Genomic DNA, 17,234 nt, shown 5'->3' with positions numbered 1-17,234 from the left:
CACATCTTTCAGTGTTAGGGAGTGAAAGGACTCTGCCCTTTCCAGGGTCATTCTCCACCCTCCCTGGCTTGTGCAGCTCAGGACAGACACATGTTGTGGGAGGGACGAGGGATCTCAAACGGAAATGCTGACATCTGACATCAGCCTGCACTACTAATCATGGCTTGCAGGTCTGCGCCTCCCTCCCGTCAGCGCTGCCTGCGGAGGTAGGTGAGCATCACCCACATTCTATGGGCAGGGAAATCGAGGTCAGACAGCAGGTTAGGGGCAGACCCTGGAGCAGAACCCAGTATGCGTCTATCCAGATGTGAGTGTGCTGCAATATGACACCAGGGGAGCTGTGCCAGCTCAGAGCAGAGCTGGATTAGGCCTATGTCCATAACTGCACAGATGTGGGCCTTCTTCTGGGTGGTTGAATGCACGGGACTGTGAGCTCCTGTAATGACCATTCAGACCGGTACTAAAGAATGACCCCTGTGACATTCTATACCTTGGGGGAGCGTGCTCTGTCCCCTATATTCCTCATTTTCATATAATTGTGGTCTTACGTCTAAAGCATGGCTTGTAAGGGGAAGGGATAGCTCAGTGGTTTGAGCATCGGGCTGTTAAACCCAGGGTTGTGAGTTTAATCCTTGAGAGGGCCACTTAGGGATCTTGGGCAAAAATTGGTTCTGCTAGTGAAGGCAGGGGGCTGGACTCGATGACCTTTCAAGGTCCCTTCCAGTACTAGGAGATTGGCATATCTCCAATTATTACCTTTATAAAGGTTATGATCTGCTGAAAGTCATTTCTCTGTCCATATATGTAGATCATTAATGCATATGAAGTTATGAGAATTGTGTAGTATGGTTGTCACCAAAACATGCTGTAAGTTGGGGAACCAGCCAGATATTAGCTCCAAAGGAAGGCAACCAATGCCCAGGTGGAGTGTCAAACAACCCATTAACAGCCATTGTCCAGCAAGGGAACTACAATGCAATGATTCACCCACATGAGGCCACACCTGGGGAATTGCTCAACCTTGCTTGGAGAGACTCAGTAATGCTCACCTGACTCTGAAGGGGGTGGGGGGAAGGCAAAGCCAAGAGGGAGGAAAGGACATGATAAAGGAAGAGACATTTGCCAGGCTCTTCCTTTCTCTTCCACCTACATCTACAGACACCGCACCAAGTACCTGAAGAGCAACCAGCCGGCCTGTGGTGAGAAGCGTCTAAGTTTGTAAGGGGCCTGAAAGTGCTAAGATCAGCTTAGAGTGTGTTTTGCTTTTATTTCATTTCACCAAATCTGACTTGTTCTGCTGACTTATAATCACTTAAAATCGATCTTTGTAGTTAATAAATCTGTTTGTTTGTTCTACCTGAAGCAGTGTGTTTGGTTTGAAGGATGTCAGAGACTCCCCTTGGGATAACAAGCCTGGTACATATCAATTTCTTTGTTAAATTGACAAACTCTTATAGGCTTGCAGCATCCAGCGGGCATAACTGGACACTGCAAGAGGGAGGTTCCTAGGTTTGTGTCTGAGACCAGAGACATTGGCTAGTGTCATTCGGTTGCATAATCCAAGGAGCAGAGGCTGTGTGTGAACAGCCCAGAAGTGGGGGTTCTCACAGCAGAGCAGGTTCAGGCTGGCTCCCAGAGTCAATTATTGGAGTGACCTAGCAGATCACCAGTCCGGATAACACCAGGGGAACGTCACAATCCCCTACATTTCAATAGCCCTAAATTCGGCCTTACAATCCTTGAGCCTGTGTGTACATAGTTCTCTGAATGGCCAGTGAAATGAAGCTGTTCGATCTATATAGGAGCGTTTCAGCGCTGATATCCTCTGTTTATCAATGACCTGAAGGAGGGTTCCAAGGAGGATGGAGCTCGGCTGTTCTCAGCGGTGGCAGGTGACAGAACAAGGAGCAATGGTCTCAAGTTGGAGTGGGAAAGGTCTAGGTTGGATATTAAGAAAAACAATTTTGACAAAGTTCTGTCCTTGACTCCATGGGTCCTGCATTTCCTGGTGGATTTTTGCTAGCCTCAGAGGCTCCCTGTGATCCTCCATGTAGCTCTTCTCTCTCTAGAGGTGAGGGTCACAGCCTACTGAGCCATTTTCATCACAAGCCAACAATGGAGGTGAGGGGAAGCAACCCTCCCTCGCACAGTCTCTGTTGTCTCCCAGTCTCTGTGGTTAATCAGGGAGGGGAACGGGGAGCCCGGGCCCACCCTGTACTCCAGGCTCCAGCCCAGGGACCCTAAAATTGGCAGCTACGGTAGCTGACTTTTTGGAAATAGAACATGCACAATTCCCTGGGCCACTTCCCCACAGCAGCCCCCACTCAATAGCTCCTTCACCATTACCTCAAGGCCTCCTTCCTTACACCTGATATGGATTTGTACTGCTTCATTCCTCCAACAGCACAGCTCCCTCCCATAGCTCCTGGCACCCACCCCTCACTGACTAACTGGGAGGCTTTTAACTAGTTCCAGCCAGCCCTTGATTGGCTTCAGGTGTCCTAATCAATGTAGCTATCTCCAATGCCTTCTAGAAGGAGCTTAATTGGCCCCAGGTTTCTTGATTAACCTGGAGCAACTGCCATTTGGTTACCATGGTACCAGGGATTTGTTTAGCCTGGGGCTAACATACCTGTTCCTCATTACTTTACTGTAGCCATCTGGCCTTGCCCCATCACATATTTCACTAGGAGGGTGGTGAAGCACTGGAATGTGTTACCTAGGGAGATGGTGGAATCTCCATTCCTAGAGGTTTTTAAGGTCAGGCTTGACAAAGTCCTGGCTGGAATGGTTTAGTTGGGGTTGGCCCTGCTTTGAGCAGGGGGTTGCACTAGATGACCTCCTGAGGTCTCTTCCAACCCTGATATTCTGTGATTCTGTGATTGTATATGTGGTGGGAAGGGAACCGATTAACCACCACACAATAGTGAAATATAAAGCGGAAACCTCAAGAGGCGTGAAACTGTGTTCTGGAAATAAAAGCAATGTTTGGGTTCCGATACCAAAATATTCCTCCAGCTAAAAGTTGATTTCTCTGCCTTGAAAGTTATCAAATTGTGGCCTGTAATTCAACAAACACCTGCCTCCCTAAACTGTCTGCAATAACTTGTGGGTTTCACTGACCTGGTGATGTAATTCCATTATTGCTGCTCACTGGCTATTTCATCGCAGTTTTGACCTCCAGCTGATCATCGCCCTGTGCCATTAGTCAGTCAGTGCTGGTAAAGCCGAAGTGAGCTGGATTCTGGAGTTTATTTTGGTTTCTTTACTACGTTTAACAAAATGTGTCAGAAGGATATTGAGTCTCTTTCCTTCCCTAAGCAACTCGGACCCAAACCAGGCTCTGGCCTGTATTAGCTGACACATCTATAATAAAATAATAATAATTATTGGAGATATACTGACCTCCCAGATCTGAAAGGTACCTTGAGTCCAGCCCCTTGCTTTCACTAGCAGGACCAATTTTTGCCCCAGATCCCTAAGTGGCCTCCTCAAGGATTGAGCTCACAAGCCTGGGTTTAGCAGGCCAATGTTCAAACCACTGAGCTATCCCTCCCCCCCGATAGCCTAGTTAGCTTGCTGTTGATTACCCTTTTGTTTCTCACAGCTCCTCGTGTACCCTCCCTCAGCTCTGCCACACCCTAGCTCCCCTTAGACCCCATCACTCCCATGCACCTCACCCCTGTGCACCACAGCTTCTCCCTTCCCTCCCCTGTCTCCCCTAATGGACTCATTTCCTCCATTGTCTCCCTGCTCTGAGAGATTTTTTGCCTTTCCTCCCCCCGTCTTTCTTAGATAGAGTTAATGATGCCCTGCCCTGCCCACTTTGTACTGCTGTGCTCTGGTCCCCCAGACCCTGCCTTAATCTGTCCTGTGCCGGCCCAGCTCCACTGGGAAAGCGCAATGCTTTGCTTTCCAGCTGGGGGGCGCTTTGCAGCTCCAGGCCCCGAGGCTGTGTCTGCCCTGGGGATTTCCACGTTAGTCAGGTGCTACGACGACTGACTCCAGTGAGCTGGAGTGCACCAGTGGCCGCCCATGGCGGGTGAATTGCTGTGACCTCTCCGTGTAGACAGAGCCCAGGGATTGACTGTGCCATGTAAGGATGGAGCTAACCTAAGCCTTGTCTGCATCTGAAACGTCCTGTTTGACAGCCCCTGAGCTGCTCTGCGCATGTCTGCACCCATGCTCGGATCAGCCATCATGTGCCTCACTGGGATGGCTGATCATCTCCTCAGCCCGGGGGCTGGGTGAGGCTGTGCAGATGCAGCTGTGGATCAGATGCTGGTTTTCTATACATTAAAATAACAATCAACCACACCTAATCAGGTTATGGATCAGTAATGTTCCCTGCCTGTTCCCATAAAGGTTCACAGGCAGGCTCTACCCATTCTTCTCCTAGTTGTTTCTGTGTCACCAATTCACCATTGTCTTCCTGCCCAGATTTTCCCTTCCCTATCATGTTCCCATTGGCTATAAACAAGGCGTTCTATATTCGACAGTGGGCTTGACCTCAATATCGCAGCAGGACCCCTATGGAGAGTTGGCTGGATGTGACCGAGTGAGCATCGTATGAGTGCAAGGCAGCAAAAACCCCACCAACAACCCCAGCAGCTATAGACAATAGACTACCCCAAACATGAGAAGTAGGGCATGGTCCTGTGGCTCCAGTTAACCAACAACTTTCTCAGAGGCTACTGGTGCTGGGAGAGGTCTGGGGCCTATGTCAGACCCCGCTCACTCCACTGCTGGAAGCAAAAGCCGTGCTAAAGAGCTGCAGACGGTACTAGCAGAGTGGCAGGAGCTGTACTAAAGACAGCATCAGATCAGTGTCTGGCCAAGTCACCCCTTCGAAAAGAACATACTGACGTTGGGGAAGCTTGGTGACCTCATGGGGAAATGGAACAATAAGTTGGGGGTGATGATGATGATAAGATAAATACTACTGCAGTCCTGTCTAAATGAATTGCTCCGTTCTCTGGCTTTCCTTCCACTCTCTTCCCCCTGCCGCCCCCCGGTAAATAAATCCTGTGGTGGTCAAAGTCACCCTGGCCCACCAGGCAGTCACTGGTGACACTGGGAGTTTTTCCCCACAAAAAACTCTGCTGAAAACTGTTTGTTCTTTCTGTATGACACATTTTTAAATGAACACTCTGACAAAATGGAAACTTTTTCAAACAAGCAATGTTCTGTGTGAAATGTTTGAAGGGGAAATGGGAGTGAGCTTTGAAATGCTGCACGCTGAGGAGCTTGCAATAGCTATGGCTGTTTTAACAGGGGATTCTTTTTAATTATATCAATGATTAATAAGGTCAGTACAGTATCCCTTGTGCTGTTGCATTTTACTGTTTTTATGCTGTTTCTCAAATTATAATTGATTGCCCAGCACAGTTTAGTATTAAAAATGCAAATGAAAATTGGGGAATTTTCTCACTAGTTCCCATTTGTGAGATAAAAACACTGGTTGGCTGTTAAAATGCTCAGCAATGAAATAGTTAATGTAGACATTCACAATATGGTACAGAATTAACACTTCTGTTAAGATGCACTGAGCAGTTCACATCTCTGAGCTATTGTTTCTGCCTGCCTGCAGGCTCAGGATGACAGCTCTGCAGTAGGAAGGGCTTTTTCTGACACCACAAAGGCTAGAACCGTAGGCTGGGATTGTTGAAGGCTCCTGGGAGAACTGTGACCAGGTGCCATCGGTGGCACTGTGGTGGCAGTGGCAGTTTTCAGTGCTGGCTGTTTCAGAAGTGAAATTGCAGTGAAGTCACCAACTGGGCCAAAGTAAATCCTAGGGCTGTGGAACAAAGGGCAGGAGGTGGCTGTCCTGCTCACAGAACTTCTTCCCATTCCCCATGGTGGCTCCTCCTTTGCTTTTCTCCCCACACGCCTGCCCTGCACATGCCAATGCGGTTTCTGAGTGTAACTGACCTGGGTTTCCCAGACTCACCATTGCTGCTTCTCCCTGGGACCAGAATGTGTTACAGTGGAATGACATCTCCTGTGATGCAATATTGGGGGACAAGCTGCTGCCATCACAGGACTGAGTCGTCATTTCTTGGGACAGGGTAGCTCTGGGGCAGGAGGGTCCCCTCTGAAATCCCAGGTCTCAACCGGTGACTGACGTCAGCATAAGGAACACAAGCATCAAGGGAGGCAGGGCTCTCTATTGGTTAGAACTCCGAGATCCCATTCCTGGCTCTCCGCTAGACTCCCTGTGGCTTTGGGCAAGTCACTTCTCCTTTCTGTGTCTCAGATTCTCCCATCTGTAAAATGGGGCTAATACTAGTGACCCCTCTGTGCCCCCTTAGTACACGGCTTTCCGCTCCTGTGACAGGGCGTGGGCTGGTGGGAGTGTTCCTAGCAGGGTTCACCTGTGCTGGGACCTCACTGTGCTATGAGCCCATTTTCACGTCAAATGCTGTCACGAATGGGCAGGTGGGCATGGGGTGGGGCTTCTTTACAACAGCTGGAGTCCCTGCTGGGAAGAGCAGTGACCCACCGAGCTGCCTTAAGGAGTCTTCAGTGGCTGGTCAAGCTGTGATCTCGGCTGCACGGCCCTTACACGTGACAACTTCCCTGGAGAGAACAGGAGCACTTGTGGCACCTTGGAGACTGGAGAGGGATTTCAAGGAAGTTCAGTTTGGGGAGAACCAAAGCAGAAACTTCCAGCTTCCAGGCTTCCCTCAGGGAAGGGCCTTGTCAATTCTTGTGAGCCCCTCCCCCACCTATCCCCGCTAGAGTGATCTCAGCTGTACGGGTGCTGTGTCGGGGCCCCTCACCAGAGTTCACTTCCCTCCACTGCAGCTTCAGCCAAGATCACCCTCAATGCTGCCTCTTGCTGGGAAGTCTCCTCCGTGCCCCCTCTTTGCAAAGCCCTCTGTGGAGAGGGTGACAGGACCCCTGAGCAGAGTTCTTGCCACCAGGTAGGAGCCTTGTTCCCCTCAGTCTTGTTCTCTCTGTTCAGTCCATTATCTGACTGTAAGGGTCCGGTGTGGGGGCTTGGCTCTCTCAGGTGCAGCTGGGAGCCAGGCCGCCTCACTACAGGGGGCAACAAGCGACAGTTTAGGGCTCAGACCCGCAGGCAGGGGCTGAGTAAACAGTTCAGTAATTTAAGCCCAAACCCTAGGCCAGGGCGGGGCAACCAGCAGTAGTTCTGGGCTCAGACCCTCAGGCAGGGGCTGAGCAAACAAACAGTATATAAGTCCAGGCCCTGGGTCAGGGCAGGGCAGCAAGCAGTTCACTAAGGTAAGTCCAGGCTCCTACGCCTGAGCGTCGGGGCGAGGGGAGATGCCACCCGTGAGTGGAGTGGCAGGGGGGGACCCAGGCCCACCCACTCCACTGTGTCCCAGCCCGGGGCCCTAACAGCGGCAGTCAGTCTGCTGCTGTGTCAGTGGGGATCCTGGCCGCAACGCGATGACATTGGCTCGGGGTCGGCTGCAGCCAGACTGGGGTCGGCTACCTCCGGGCCACTTCCAATCTCCCCCTCCATTGGTACCTGTACATCCCCAGCGTCCTCTGCCGCGTCCCACACCATGGGCTCCTCAGGGTACTGAGCACTGGGTAGGTTGGGCTGCTCCTCAGGGTACCGGGCTCGGGGCAGGCTTGGCCCGTCTCCTCAGGGTACCGGGCTCGGGGAAGGCTCGGCCCAGCGGGAGCTCGGGCCCCAGCGTCTGTCCTCTCCAGCGGCCAGCGGTCAACTGAGTGCTGGGGCCGGGCTTTTAGACTTCCTGTCCCGCCCCTTGACTTCCGGGGGCGGGGACAGGCGGCGGTGGCTCCACCCACTTCGGCGGCTGTTCTGGCTCGGCCCTCTCAGGTGCGGCTGGGAGCCAGCCGCCTCACTACACTGACCAACTTGGGGCTCGTGTATAGTCCTGGTGAGGACCCAAAATGTCATGGAGGGTTTCAGGTAGAAAGCTTAAGCAACCTCTCAGAAGTGCTGTGACAAGTCTTCATTTAGTCACTCTCATTTAAGGTTTCGTGTGCCAGTCATACATTTTAACATTCTTAGAAGGTCTCTTTCTATAAGTCTATAATATATAACTTAACTATTGTTGTATGTAAAGTAAATAAGGTTTGTAAAATGTTTAAGAAGCTTCATTTAAAATTAAATAAAATGCACAGCCCTCTGGACCAGTGGCCAGGATCCAAGCAGCATGCGTGCCACTGAAAATAAGCTCGTGTGCTGCCTTCGGCACCCGTGCCATAGGTTGCCTACCCCTGGCTTAGGCACTGAGTTCTCTAGCTGTACTTCCCCTGTTTGCTGACAGAGGGCAGCAGAGTTCCTTCTCTGAGCAGTTTCTGTCTATGGAGTTCTGGGTAAACAGCTGGTGGAGCAGCTGTTGGCTGCTCTTTCCCCTGTTCACCAGTGGATGGTGGCGATGAGCCACGTAACATCTGTGGTTCAGGCTGCCAGGCTCACCCGTTGCCTGGGCTGGGAGCTGGGAGCTCTGCTACCAGCTCCAGAGTTCCAGTGTCCTGGTGACTGACACTCGTAAAACAGGTTTCAGAGTAGCAATCGTGTTAGTCTGTATCTGCAAAAAGTACAGGAATACTTGTGGCACCTTAGAGACTAATACATTTATTTGAGCATAAGAACATAAGAACATAAGAAAGGCCGTACCGGGTCAGACCAAAGGTCCATCTAGCCCAGTATCTGTCTACCGACAGTGGCCAATGCCAGGTGCCCCTGAGGGAGTGAACCTAACAGGCAATGATCAAGTGATCTCTCTCCTGCCATCCATCTCCATCCTCTGACGAACAGAGGCTAGGGACACCATTCTTACCCATCCTGGCTAATAGCCATTTATGGACTTAGCCACCATGAATTTATCCAGTCCCCTTTTAAACATTTTTATAGTCCTAGCCTTCACAACCTCCTCAGGTAAGGAGTTCCACAAGTTGACTGTGCGCTGCGTGAAGAAGAACTTCCTTTTATTTGTTTTGAACCTGCTGCCTATTAATTTCATTTGGTGACCCCTAGTTCTTGTATTATGGGAATAAGTAAATAACTTTTCCTTATCCACTTTCTCAACATCACTCATGATTTTATATACCTCTATCATGTCCCCCCTTAGTCTCCTCTTTTCCAAACTGAAGAGTCCTAGCCTCTTTAATCTTTCCTCATATGGGACCCTCTCTAAACCCCTAATCATTTTAGTTGCTCTTTTCTGAACCTTTTCTAGTGCTAGAATATCTTTTTTGAGGTGAGGAGACCACATCTGTACACAGTATTCGAGATGTGGGCGTACCATGGATTTATATAAGGGCAATATATATTCTCAGTCTTATTCTCTATCCCCTTTTTAATGATTCCTAACATCCTGTTTGCTTTTTTGACCGCCTCTGCACACTGCGTGGACATCTTCAGAGAACTATCCACGATAACTCCAAGATCTTTTTCCTGACTCGTTGTAGCTAAATTAGCCCCCATCATGTTGTATGTATAGTTGGGGTTATTTTTTCCAATGTGCATTACTTTACATTTATCCACATTAAATTTCATTTGCCATTTTGTTGCCCAATCACTTAGTTTTGTGAGATCTTTTTGAAGTTCTTCACAATCTGCTTTGGTCTTAACTATCTTGAGTAGTTTAGTATCATCTGCAAACTTTGCCACCTCACTGTTTACCCCTTTCTCCAGATCATTTATGAATAAATTGAATAGGATTGGTCCTAGGACTGACCCTTGGGGAACACCACTAGTTACCCCTCTCCATTCTGAGAATTTACCATTAATTCCTACCCTTTGTTCCCTGTCCTTTAACCAGTTCTCAATCTATGAAAGGACCTTTCCTTTTATCCCATGACAGCTTAATTTACGTAAGAGCCTTTGGTGAGGGACCTTGTCAAAGGCTTTCTGGAAAGCATGAGCTTTCGTGGGATGCATCCGAAGAAGTGGGCTGTAGCCCATGAAAGCTTATGCTCAAATAAATTTGTTACTCTCTAAGGTGCCACAAGTACTTCTGTTCTTTTTACTCATAAAACAGACAAGGTGGGTGAGGCAGGTAATCTCGTACTGAACCAACTTTTCTGGCTTTCAAGAGCCAGAGAGCTCCTCAGGGCACAAGACACTCCAAAGCTTGTCTTTTCCACCATCAGAACTTGATCCAGTAAAAGAGATTACCTCACGCATCTTGTCTGTCTCCTCCTGGGACCAACACAGCTACAACAACTCTCCTGAACTGGGCAAGTTAGATTCTGTTACAGTGGCTGGATCTGAGGCAGAAGCCAAACTCGAACAGCTTAATGGGACAAAATCGGAGGGCCCAGATAATCTTCATCCAAGAATATTAAAGAACTGGCACATGAAATTGCAAGCCCATTAGCAAGAATTTTTAATGAATCGGTAAACTCAGGGTTTGTACCGTACGACTGGAGAATTGCTAACATAGTTCCTATTTTTAAGAAAGGGAAAAAAGTGATCCGAGTAACTATAGGCCTGTTAGTTTGACATCTGTAGTATGTAAGGTCTTGGGAAAAAATTTTGAAGGAGAAAGTAGTTAAGGACATTGAGGTCAATGGTAATTGGGACAAATTACAACATGGTTTCACAAAAGGTAGATCATGCCAAACCAACCTGATCTCCTTCTTTGAGAAGGTAACAGATTATTTAGACAAAGGAAATGCAGTAGATCTAATTTACCTCGATTTCAGTAAGGCATTTGACACGGTTCCACATGGGAAGTATTAGTTAAATTGGATAAGATGGGGATCAATATGAAAATTGAAAGGTGGATAAGGATCTGGTTAAAGGGGAGACTACAACGGGTCGTACTGAAGGGTGAACTGTAAGGCCGGAAGGAGGTTACTAGTGGAGTTCCTCAGGGATCAGTTTTGGGACCAATCTTATTTAACCTTTTTATTACTGACCTTGGCACAAAAAGCGGGAATGTGCTAATAAAGTTTGTGGATGACACAAATCTGGGAGGTATTGCTAACACAGAGAAGGACTGGGATATCATACAGGAAGATCTGGATGACCTTGTAAACTGGGGTAATAGTAATAGGATGAAATTTAATAGTGAAAAGTGCAAGGTCATGCATTTAGGGATTAATAATAAGAATTTTAGTTATAAATTGGGACACATCAGTTGGAAGTAACAAAGGAGGAGAAGGACCTCGGAGTATTGGTTGATCACAGGAAGACTATGAGCCTCCAATGTGATATGGCCGTTAAAAAAGCTAATGCGGTTTTAGGATGCATCAGGCGAGGTATTTCCAGCAAAGATAAGGAGGTGTTAGTACCATTATATAAGGCACTGGTGAGACCTCATCTGGAATATTGTGTGCAGTTCTCCCATGTTTAAGACAGATGAATTCAAACTGGAACAGGTTCAGAGACGGGCTACTAGGATGATCCGAGGAATGGAAAACCTGTCTTATGAAAGGAGACTCAAAGAGCTTGGCTTGTTTAGCCTAACCAAAAGAAGGTTGAGGGGGGATATGCTGGCTCTTTATAAATATATCAGAGGGATTAATAGTAGGGAGGGAGAGGAATTATTTAAACTTAGTACCAATGTGGACACAAGAACAAATGGGTATAAACTGGACACTAGGAAGTTTAGACTTGAAATTAGATGAAGGTTTCTAACCATTAGAGGAGTGAAGTTCTGGAACAGCCTTCCAAGGGGAGTAGTGGGGGCAAAAGACATATCTGGCTTTAAGACTAAGCTTGATAAGTTTATGGAAGGGATGGTATGATGGGACAGCCTAATTTTGGCAATTAATTTTGGCAATTGATCTTTGATTATCAGCAGATAAGTATGCCCAGTGGTCTGTGATGGGATGTTAGATGGGATGGGATCTGAGTTACTGCAGAGAATTCTTTCCTGGGTGCTGGCGGATGAGCCTTGCCCACATGCTCAGGGTTTAACTGATCGCCATATTTGGGGTCGGGAAGGAATTTTCCTCCAGGGCAGATTGGCAGAGGCCCTGGAGGTTTTTCGCCTTCCTTTCATGGGGCATGGGTCACTTGCTGGAGGATTCCCTGCAGCTTGAGGTCTTCAAACCACAATTTGAAGACTTCAATAACTCAGACATAGGTTAAGGGTTTGTTATAGAAGTGGGTGGGTGAGATTCTGTGGCCTGCTTTGTGCAGGAGGTCAAACTAGATGATCATAATGGTCCCTTCTGACCTTAAAGTCTATGAGTTTATGAATCTATTGGTGCAGACAGCCTGAAAGAAAATTGTACAGGGACTTTTTGGGCTAGACCTGGTCAGAAACTGTTAAATATTTTCCACAAACTTTTAAAGGAACAAATGACTTTCTGAGAAATCTTTAGTTTTTATTTAAAAAAAAAATTCCCTAAACTTTTCAGTTTTCAAAAAATTGAAATGTTTGGTTCTTGCAATTCATTTAAAATGCAACACCTCACTGACATTGTTTCCAAAGTAACTTTCATCAGAAAATTTTTGAACAAAGTTTGACCAGCTCCACTGGAGATCAGGGTTCCCTCCTGCCTCACTTGAGCACTGGACCACTTGCAGCTTGGTGCTCAGTCTATTGTGAGGTCACTGGACCAGATCCACCAAGATATTTAGACTCCTAATTCCCAGTGATTTCAACAGGAGTTCAGAGCCTAAATACCTCTTGAGGCTACAGACTGTCCCACTCTGATTCTTCAGTCCTCCAAAGTGCTCTGCCAAAACCAGGGTAGGAAAAATCTGCTATTTCAAGAGTGAAATACAAGCAAGAAAACCTTGTCCCAGGTCACAAACCCTATTCTGTTCCCTTTTCAAGTGAGCTCACAATGCCCCAGCGATGTAGGACAGTGCAGTTAATCCTAGGTAACAGGCTGGGAAATGGACAGTGTTAAGGCTGATGGGGGAAACGGACATTGTATCTCTAGTAACTTGTCAGTATCTTAAGATGCAGAACACTGATTCCAGTGTCAGTCATGGGAGGCAGTGATCTGCCAGCAACAATTCTGCCTGTGGTCAAAGGTGGCAGCTATTAAATGCCCAGTGATGTTATGGGCTGAAGTGTCACCACCTGGAATCTGCTCCCCTCCCCTGTGGTTGTTACACCCCAGCAGCAATCACAGGCCAGGGGTTAACTGACTTGGGCTCTAAGGTTGGCCAGTCAGAGAGTGATGTGACTCCCCCCAGAAGCTATTGAAGGGAGGCTGACACAGCCCATGCAGAAGAGGAGTTTTAGCAACAAGCAGGCTGTGGAGCAGAGACCCTGGAGGACTCTGCAGCACAAATGGCATTTGTGACTGCTGCTGGTGGTACCTCTTGTGGGGGGGAGAGGCAGAAGTGATGGGCTTTCCCTGTGCTGAATTCAGGAAGGAGCAGGGACTGGCCAATAAAAAGGGCTATTACTTGAATTTCCCAGAATGTCTCTGAAAAACCAGTTCTGTCCTGTCTCCAGAGGACCGTGCTTAATACTTCTGAAGTTTATTCAGGATTCATAAAAAGGGGTTCCCTGACCCAGGCGGTGCTCAGGGCTCTGTGCGGGGGGCATGGGGACTCCGGTGGTGTCTCCAGGGCCAAGGTGAAAGCCGTGATCCTCTGCAGAACAGGAAATGGGACACCTGTTTTATGGTTCCCGTCCTGAGGACTGGAGATGCCCCAGAATGACGGGAGGCTGCAGGATGGTTGCTGATGATTCAGTGACAGAAGGAGCAGGAGGGTGCCCAGCCTCTGTCTGTCCTGTGCCTTTGTACCGTGAGCCCCACACTCTGCTCGGTGTCCATTGGTGTTTGACCCTGGCTGATATTTGGGGATGAAGTGTGTGTGGAAGCCGGATGCACAGTTAAGCTCTGCCCTTCTCCATGAAGGGAGGGAGCAGACTGTGTTGTAGGTGGGGCTGTGATCACCAGCACTGCAGAATGTGTCACATGTTGGGATCTGGGATTTTAACTGGTGGTTTTATACCCCTGCAGCCAGCTCCTCCTAGGCAGGGTGTGTACAGACCATGGTGCAGTGTTCAGGCCAGGCTGAGATGGGCCGGAACCACCCCTCCACCTCTCTATGATCTCGGGGCAGTTATGAGAAAATAAAACCCTGATCTGACCTTCCTCCCCCGACCCTTGGTTTGGGTTCGTTTTGCCAAATAGAAGCTGAAATGAGGAGATTGTTGCAAAACCAAGACCAGGACCTTCCCCATTTTGCTCTTCTCTAGTGTTAGGTCCCCTCCTGCACCACTGTTTGTGAGTGACACCAGTTCACGTGGTATCTTTGCACAGGATATCGCATTCTCCCCCAACCTCCTTCCCAAGGTACGAGTCACTTGTATTGTCTTCACCTTGGAGATGCTGTCTCCCTGCAGGGAGAATCGGGCCCCGGGGGCTTTCAGGCGGCTGGGTTTATAGAGGTTTGAGACCCCACAACAACGTTTTGGGCATTGCCCTGTGGTTTAGCTTCAGCGTGCGGCTGGGAAGCTGATTGGGGAGGGCCAGGAAGTGGATGCAGAAGTAACATGTTGCTGGCCCCTCTCCCTCTTCTCATCCCCTCCAGCCACGTGCTGCTAATACTGACCCTGCCCTGTGTCCCCTGGTCGGGCTCCCAGTCCCCTGAGGCAGATCATGGAGATCTGATTTCCCAGAATGCCTGCAATGAGATCTATGTACCCCATGCTGGGCAATACAGGGGGAATGAGCTCTTGCAGGCCAACCCGGCACCGCCCTGAGAGGTGCCAGACTTGGAGGGGGTTAGAAGAGAGGAGGGCACAGCTGGAGCAGACTGCAGAGGGCACCAGGCTTCCGGCCCCCAGCTCCTGGGAAAGGGCTGGCTGAAGGCAAGAGCTTCCTGGACGCCCAATGGCCCCTCTGGAGCAAGGGGCAGCCAGAGCTGAACCCGCCCTGGGGGACTATTCGCTGCTAGCCTGTGAGCCCAGTTCAGGTGCCCAGGGAGCGGTGGCCCCACCACGCCAGTGGAAGAGTTGCTCTGGGGTCACTGACTGCCCCTTTCAGAGCCGCTCTTTGAGGGGCTCTTACGACCAGAGCAGCGGGGCAGAGCGCTTGGATGTGGCCGACCAAAGGCCTTGGCCTGGCCCCTGGGGGCATCCTGGGAGAGGAACATGGTGACAGTGCCGCTGGGCTTCCTGCTCTCCCCTCGACCGGTGCACCTGGCCATGTCCCCTCCCCATCCCTGGGGGCCGTGCACACGGCTTTTCCCTCTCTGGGACGGTGGGCTGGTCTCTCCTGTGCTGGGTCCCTGCTGGAGTGGGACAGTGACGTGGGGGCCATGCTGGCACGGATGGGGGAGCAGTGCACCTGGGAGGGACTCTGCCCTGCTGCGGGGCTGGGAGCATGGGCATGGCCGAGGGGCACAGGACGGGTTAATAGAAAATTCAAAAAACAAAGGGAGACAAGTTTTCTCTGATGGATTTTATTATGTCTGTTCCTAAATGGCCCTAAGGGCTGGTCCCTGCTCGATGCCCCAGAGGAAGGCGAAAAACCTCCAGGGTCTCTGGCCAATCTGCCCTGGAGGAAAATTCCTTCCTGACCCCAAACATGGCGATCGGTTTCACCCTGTGCATGCGAGCCAGGACCACAGTCGGGAAAGGACCCACTGGTCGCTATGGTTACATACCCTGTCCCAGGCCCCTCCAGGATAGTGTCTGTGTCCCAGCACTAACCCGTCTCCAGGGCTTTCTTCTTTGCTTCCATCCCAGCAACAACTTTTGAACATTATTTCTTTAATATTGTCCACGCTGCCTGTTTCCTTCGTCTGAAAGAAAAACCAAAGCCACTGATGTCACTCAAGTGACAAGCAGATTCAGCACCTCCTAATAAAGATGAATCCCCTGACATCTGCCATCCCCCTCACATCCTCTTAGCTCCTGAGATGTGTGATCAGCTGTAACAAACCCTTTGGCACAACATAAGTTACAATCAGCGCTACAAAATTGCTATGCTCATTTCTTAGACTTACCAAATGCTGCTTACCTCTCCTCAGAGCCAATCCTGTTGCTTTATTGAATGAAGGGTCTTTCATATTTTGAGATCCAATCGTCTTTTAAGGTGTTGGATCTGTTCAGCTGCATTCCTATTCCTTTGTACTGAAATCCTGAGAATCTGTAACTCTCCTCCTGAAAAGACAAATCCATTTGGCAATAAGAGAATCCTAAATGCTCACCTCCTTGTCAGTGATGGTCTGCTGAATTGTGGGTTTGAAACTTGAAGGTGATAAGTGATTGTCTTCCCATTCTAGTCAAGGAAGGCAACTTTTTGCAGGTCTGGCAACATGCATTTGTTTGTTAAGTAATGACTGCTTATAATCCTCAATTCCCCAGGAGATCAGATCAGCTGCATTTCTTTCACCTGAAGGGAAACCAGATCCATCAATTTCTCCATTATGAGGTGAGTTCCTTACCTCTTGGTAACAGTGATGAGTTTTGCTTGTTTCCTTTCTGTAGATATCCCAGATCTTCTAGCAACTTCCTGAAGATTTCACAACCTCAACGTTCAACTCATCTGAATTTCTCTCATCTGAAAGTATGAAGATCTATTCATTTCCACTTGAATGTTAAAGGTGCTTTTTTTTTTCCTTACCAACTGACATGCCTGGTTCAGCTAGTCAGATTTGCATTAATCCCTTCTAGAACACAACAGCCCTCTGGTCTCCTTCCATCTGGAGATGCAATGTGGCCTATTTATTTGGTCTGCAAGTGTTGCTTTAGCACCAGATTCATTTAGAACCAGGGAAAATTAACTGCTTACCTCCATGTCTTATGTTCTGCTGACTTGATTCAGATTTGCAACTAGCTGAACTACTTGAAGTGGCTTTTTTTGTCTGTGTATTATTTCAAGGGAATAAAAAAAAAGCATGTTGTCACTGGAGTCCTCAATGGATTGAGCAGTTGGCAAGTCCATGTTGCTTTATCTTGTGTCTGCTTTTGACACTCTCCCCATGACAAGTAAGGTCTTCCACAGTTTTTCTCCCTGAAAGCAAAATCCACACCACTTCATGTACACATGGATGTTTGGAGACTGGTATTTCTTACCTCCTTGCCCAGGACAGCCATGCCACTAAGCCTCACTTCTCCCTGGTAGAAATGACCACCTGGTCTCTTCATATCTCAGAAGAGCAAAACCTGCAATCAATGTTTGACAGAATTATTTATTACTACTTATTACCAGCTATGAAGAGTCATCAGTGGAGAAGGTTCCTTAGCATCCAGATCATTAGGCTTCTAGAGACCTTTCAGTGCTCACCTACTTGTCAGTCATGTTCCACCGCAAGGCTTTGATTCTTAGCGGTACAGCCAGCTACACTGGTTAAA

General features: G+C 48.7%; 1 protein-coding gene across 1 annotated transcript in view; it reads right to left on the bottom strand.

Annotated features, from left to right (window-relative positions):
- The window catches only part of LOC123349511 (L-selectin-like), a 103,529-nt gene that overhangs the window by 84,317 nt on the left and 1,978 nt on the right, over positions 1–17,234 (bottom strand). The window contains exons 4-6 of the mRNA XM_044987667.1: positions 16,956–17,045; positions 16,672–16,744; positions 16,325–16,440 (exon numbers count right to left, since the gene is read on the bottom strand). The gene's annotated coding sequence lies outside the window, so the exon portion shown is untranslated. The remainder of the gene's footprint in view (positions 1–16,324; positions 16,441–16,671; positions 16,745–16,955; positions 17,046–17,234) is intronic.

This window comes from Mauremys mutica, chromosome 14 (assembly GCF_020497125.1).
Source record: "Mauremys mutica isolate MM-2020 ecotype Southern chromosome 14, ASM2049712v1, whole genome shotgun sequence".
In the NCBI taxonomy this organism is placed as follows: Eukaryota; Metazoa; Chordata; order Testudines; family Geoemydidae; genus Mauremys; species Mauremys mutica.
This window is presented reverse-complemented; position numbering and strand designations above follow the sequence as displayed.